Below are 6,564 nucleotides of genomic sequence, written 5' to 3' on the forward strand. Positions count from 1 at the left end.
CTCCATAAGGGTGTCTAGCCACCCGCCTCACCAGTCCCAGAAGGGAGTGGTGGGAGTGCCGGTTTAGTCGTCGGCAACCCGACCCTGAACAGGTTGTACTGGATTACAGGTTACCAGTAGCAGATCTAATGACCTGACCTGACCATCAGACACATAGAGACACATAGAAACACACAGACACTCAGAGACACACACACACACACACACACACACACACACAGACACACACACACACACACACACACACGCACACACACACACACACACACACACACACACACACACACACACACACACACACACACACACACACACACACACAACCTTTTAAGAAAGGAAATTGAAGACCTAATAGCACCAACAGGCACAAATAACAGGGCCATTTATACAATGCTATCATAGATTAAAAAAAAAAAATTAAAAAAAAGAAAAGAAAAAAAAGAGGTAGTTGGCTTTAACCAGAATATCTATTGACTACACTATGGTCGAGACAGTCACCCCCCTACCCCCCCTCACCCCCAGCCCTCATAAAAAACAAAAACAAAAAAAGAAGAAGAAAATTCACAAGAAGAAGTAGAAGAAAGAAGAAGAAGAAGAAGAAGAAGAAGAAGAAGAAGAAGAAAGAAGAAGAAGAAGAAGAAGAAGAAGAAGAAGAAGAAGAAGAATTCACACACACACACACACACACACACACACACACACACACTCTCTCTCACACTCTCTCTCTCTCTCTCTCTCTCTCTCTGTCAAAGTGATTTTTTTCTTTTTCCTTTCTGATCCATTTTATATATTTTGCACCATTTTGTTCTGACCAGTACCTACTATGTCACCAGAGCTTTTCAGCTAATGACATTAAACATTTCAGTGTTTCAGTGTTTCTCTCTATATAGGTTTGTCCGAAACCAGTGACGCCTCCTTGAGCTACTGAAACTGAAACTGAAACTCTCAAAGTACAAAGGGATGTAACACACACACACACACACACACACACACACACACTGTGTCACCAAACTGTCCAGCGTGTTCAAAGCGAGGTTGCTTCCCTTCATTCGCTTTGCTGCCACCGGAACCTCTTCTTCCTCTCCCTGTGTTCTTGTGGGTAGGGCAGTGTGGCACTTGGTACTCAATTTCTCTCATCCCGCCACCCACGTGTCAATGATGGGTATACCGGACTCCAGTTGGAGATCAAGTTGAAGGCAGCGCAGCAGAAAGAGAGAACTGGGCCCCGCCTTCCTAGCTACGCCTTGTTGCCCTATACGGTACAGACACAGTGGATGAACTGCCCCGATTACCGTTTAATTAAAGGCCAGGGGATTTTTAATTTATCTTTTATTTTATTTATTTATTTATTTTTTTTAAACCTCAGCCATCTACCACCACCACTATCCCAACTCTTTACGTTTTTATTTATTTATCTATATTATTCCCGTCTCCAATCGCACCAGGAGCTTGCTGTAAGATTCTGTATCTTCCCACTTACCCCCCCCCTCTCCCCTCACCCCTCCCCCCCACCACCCCACACACACACCCAGCTTCATCCTCTCCCTCTGCTCTGTCACCTATTTGCACACATCCATCCACGTCCACCCTTCAACCTCCACCTCCACCCATCCTACCTGCTCCCTCCTCCTCCCCCGCACCCCACCCCTACCCCAACACCATGCACCCGCCCATCATCAACACCTCTCGCCTCACCTGTTCACAGACACTTCGCCTCAAAGCCAACGACTGCCCACTTCACATGAACGCGAAAGGGGGTGGAGGGGAAGGGGGTGGGGGTTGGGGGGCGGGGGGCAAACTCTCATTGGATGACTGTACAATGCAAAGAATGCCATGTGTTACATGACCACACACACACACACACACACACACACACTGATTTGCTGGTTCCTTGTTACATTGTTACATTTGAGTGTTCCTGCAGAATGACTTACTCACTTTGACTGCAGTATCACTGAATCGATTCTGTTTCAGTTTGTTCGGAATAATTAATGTGATGATTTAGCATCTTACAGGTCGTTGATTGCACCGTTTTAATCAATAATTGAAATATTTCGCCTTTGTCAACTAATTCATGGGTCAACCAATTTTCTCTGTGGCAAGATGATGATATAGAAATTCTTGTGTCTCGTCCACAGGTCGTTTCCTGGCGTCACAAGCAAATGACGTATGACGGCGAATGACGTGTGATGGCGAATGACGTATGAAGGACACTAAGGTGTCACGCGGTCACACGAGCAAGGCGCTCTTGTCTCAGCGTCTGTTTTCAGTCTGACTGCCTGTCTTGTCCACACACTGCGTGTCAAGGAGACAGGATTTTAGTAGGGGGTGGGGTGTGTGGGGTGGGGTGGGGGGGAGTGGCGGTTTAGGGTATGGGGTTGGAGGGAGGGAAGGAGGGCAAGAGAGAGAGAGAGAGAGAGAGAGAGAGAGAGAGAGATTCAAAAACTTTATTACTCAAGGATAAAGATTTTAGGCATCGCCCAGTTCTGCAGTCTGTCCTTGTGACAACAATAACAATATTAACGATAACGACACAACAATAATAATTTTGTTAACACTGCTACATCTACTGCTGCTACAACGAAGAATGATCACCATCATCATCATTAACATCGTAAAAAGCAATAAAACGAACGCATTCACACATTCATATCCACACACACACACACACACACACACACACACACACATATATATATATATACTTATGCATATACAGAGACATGAGAGAGAGAGAGAGAGAGAGAGAGAGAGAGAGAGAGAGAGAGAGAGAGAGAGAGAATACTCGGATTTTAACTCAAATGTTTTAATGAGTGTAAAAAGAAAAAGTTACGAACTTCTTTTCGCCATGCTCTCGAAAAAAAAAAAAAAAAAAATCAACGGCACGGAAAACAGAAGTAGGAAAAGAGGGAGGAGGAGGAAGGGGGAAAAAGAAAAAAAACAAAAAACAACAACAACCACAGACAACCTGATAGGATAAAGTCATTTCTTAAAACGAAGCAATTAAAAGTTGAAAGAAAGCAAGAGAGAGAGAGAGAGAGAGAGAGAGATTTGACGACGGGGGGATAGGAGAGGGAAGGTGCATGCTGATGGGGGAGCGTATAGTATGAGTGACGTGTTATGACGTGATATAACGGCGGTTTGTGGGACGTGACGAAGGGGGGAACCATTCGTCTTCGTCTGACGTCATGCTGTTGCGTACTGTGGAGGAGGAGTGTGTGGGGTTGTGTGTGTGTGTGGTAGGGGGTGGGATGGGGGGAATTTCGGGGGGCCGGGAGGGCGGGAGTGTTGGGGTGATGGTCGTGGTGGTAGTAATGGTGGTGAGAGAGGGAAGGGGGGGTGGAGGGAGGAGAGGTTGAGGTAAGGGGAAGGGGAAGGGGTTTTTTCGGAAGGGCCGGGAGGGCGGGGGAGTTGGGGTGATGGTCAGTCGTGGTGGTAGTAATGGTAGTAATGGCGAGCTGCAACAAGGGAAGAGATCACACGGAGGTCAAAAGAAACGCTTCAGAGACACTCTGAAAGTCTCTCTGAAAGCGTTTGATATCAACCCTGACTCCTGGGAGGAATCTGCAGTGGACCGTGAAGGCGCCAAGTTGTGCGAGGCCAACAGGACTGCTGCAGCTGTTCAGAAGAGGCAGGCCAGAAAGTCACGGGCAAACAAGCTCCCTGACAATGGTATGCCTGTCTTTGTCTGTCCCAATTGTCAGCGAACATTTCGTGCGCAGATTGGACTATTCAGCCATCTGCGCATTCACAGATAGATTCATGAGCATCCTCCCCTCCACCCCACCACCACCCTCCCCCCATCCCCCAGCAGGATGACAACGATGGTCATCATCGATCTCGATGGACACACACCACCAATGGTGGTGAGTGAGGGAAGGGGGAGGGGGGGGAAGGAGGAGGAGGGAGGAGGGGTCGGGGTAAGGGGAAGGGGAAGAGGAAGAGGTCCCAGTGCCACCATTTTGATGACACCTGTTGGCGTCCCAAGAATGAAGGGGAGACAGAGAGATCGAAGGGGTAGAGAGAGAGCGGGAGAGAGAAATAGAGGGGAAGAGAGGGGGAAGAGAGAGAGGGGGGTAGAGAGGGGGTAGAGAGAGGAAGGGAGCGGAAATGAGAGAGAGAGAGAGGAAGGGAGGGAGAGAGGGAGGAGAGAGGGAGAGAGAGAGAGAGAAGGGGGAGAGAGAGGGAGAGAGAGAGAGAAAGAGAGAGGAGAGAGAGGAGGAGAGACAGCTAGAGGAGGAGGGAGGGAGAGAGAGAGAGAGTGAAAGATAGAGAGAGAGGGAGATAAGAGGGGAGGGGGAGATAGGAGAGAGAGTGAAAGAGGGAAACAGAGAGAGAGAGAGAGAGAGAGAAGGGGGAGGGAGAGAGAGCGCTGCCAGATGATGACACCTGTTGGCCACCCCCTCCCCACCCTGCACTCCCCTGCCTCCATACCCCCTTCTCTCTGTTGTTCAATAGCTGGGAAACCAGAAGGATGTGTGTGTGTGAAGAGTTAAAGTGAGGGGGGGAGGGAGGGGGGTATAGAGATAGGGAAGAGACAATGAGCGAGAGAGAGTGAGAGAGACAAGTTTTAGAAGGATCGAGAGAGATAGGGGAATAGTGAGAGAGAGAGAGAGAGAGAGAGAGAGAGAGACAGGGAGAGAGAGAGACAGAGACACAGAGAGTGACACAGAGAGAGAATGAATGAATGAATGATTGAATGTATGGGAGTTTGGGGAAGGGTTTATAAGCAATTAGGGAAAGATATACAGAAAGAGAGAGAGAGAGAGAGAGAGAGAGAGAGAGAGAGAGAGAGAGAGAATATGAATGGCGAATGAATAAATGTTTAATGCATCTCGACCATGAGTACATATACATATACTGGGAGGCTGGGGGGGGGGGGGGGGGGGGGGGGGGGGTTAACTCACTCAGTACGGCCAGTCCTCTCTTCTCCTCTACACAGACCCCTCGGATGTCCAGTGGGTGTCTGAATGACCCAACCTTTAGCTTCCGTCGTCAGAATTGTGGTATTCTTTGTCAACATTCACCTCTTCAGTATGAGAGCCTTCCGCTTGCAATATTTTGATGATGGTAATTGGGGTGAAACGCTGTTAACGTCGTCTCTTTCGCCGTTCGTATGGAGAGAGTTAAAAGCAATTAGGGAAAGACGTGCGCGTCTGTGTGTGAGTTCGTGCGCGTGCGTGCGTGCGTGTCCCTTAGCAGTTCTGATGGATATGATGGAAGACGTGATTATCATCCTATTCTCGGGAGCACCGAGGCGAGGTAACTGGATGGGCTGATTAACTCAACTGACGGGGGGTGGGGGGGTGGGGGGGGGGGGAAGTTACTCGTCACGTGATCTTCTCCTCAATATTCATGTCATCTTTAATAACACAGTAGCCAGCCAGTGTCTGTAATGGTTGGCGGTCACCCTTACTTACTGCTTTAACCCTCTTCGCTCCGACCGCAGCACAAGGCGACGACTAATATTCTTCTCCAGCCATTAGGGTATTGAGCGAGACAGCTGATCTCGTTGCAGGTATTGGCTGCAAAACACACACACACACACACACACACACACACACACACACACACATAACCCCCCCAAAAAAAAAACAACAACAAAACAACAACAACCCAAAACAACAAAAAAACCCAAAAAACAACCCAAAACAACAAAAAAAACCCAAAAAACAACCCAAAAAACAACAACAAAAACCAGTCGAGATCTACATGAAGAGAAACGACAACTTGATCAGCAACACACAAACAGAAGAAGAAAAAAAGGGGTCACTTTTAACCCACGAAGTCAAGATGATTATAGTGCTTAACAAGTAACGGAAACGGTGTAAACTACTGAGGGGGGACTGGAAAAATCAACGAACCTAAATACAGCATTCTGCAGTTGGCTTTGACACAGCGTGAAAAGGTAAAATATTTGTCATTCCTCCAATATTTATGGAGTTAAAAACAACAAAAAACAAGAATTGGTACGTAGAATTTAACAATCGTTACATTTTTACATACACAATGCGTGCAGAATGTAACGATAGTTTCTTCTAACGTACGTAATGCATGCGAAGTATTGTTACATTTTTTGTTGTGCCGAGCGTTATAACGATCGCTACACTTTACCATTCTGTAACATTTCACTTTTGTATGAAGTTAAACTATCTCCATACGAACGGCGAAAGAGACGACGTTAACAGCGTTTCACCTCAATTATCATCATCAAAATATTGCAAGCGGAAGGCTCTTATACAGAAGAGGTGAATGTTGACAAAGAATACCACAATTCTGACGACGGAAGCTAAAGGTTGGGTCATTCAGACACCCACTGGACATCCAACGGGTCTGTGTAGAGGAGAAGAGAGGACTGGCCGTACTGAGTGAGTTAAAGATCAACTCATTCTGTCAAATGTATCCATTACTATACTGACTCCTTTTGTGTTGCACTAATTATGCAATGCGTTTTGTCGTGCTTTTGTGTGATCCTGAATGCTTAATTTGGAGGATGATTTATTTCAGCAGAATTCTTACTGTCTTACTTTTCTTCAGCCTCTCTTTAGTCTTTCTCTATCTCTC

The sequence above is a fragment of the Babylonia areolata genome, chromosome 4 (assembly GCF_041734735.1).
Source record: "Babylonia areolata isolate BAREFJ2019XMU chromosome 4, ASM4173473v1, whole genome shotgun sequence".
In the NCBI taxonomy this organism is placed as follows: domain Eukaryota; kingdom Metazoa; phylum Mollusca; class Gastropoda; order Neogastropoda; family Buccinidae; genus Babylonia; species Babylonia areolata.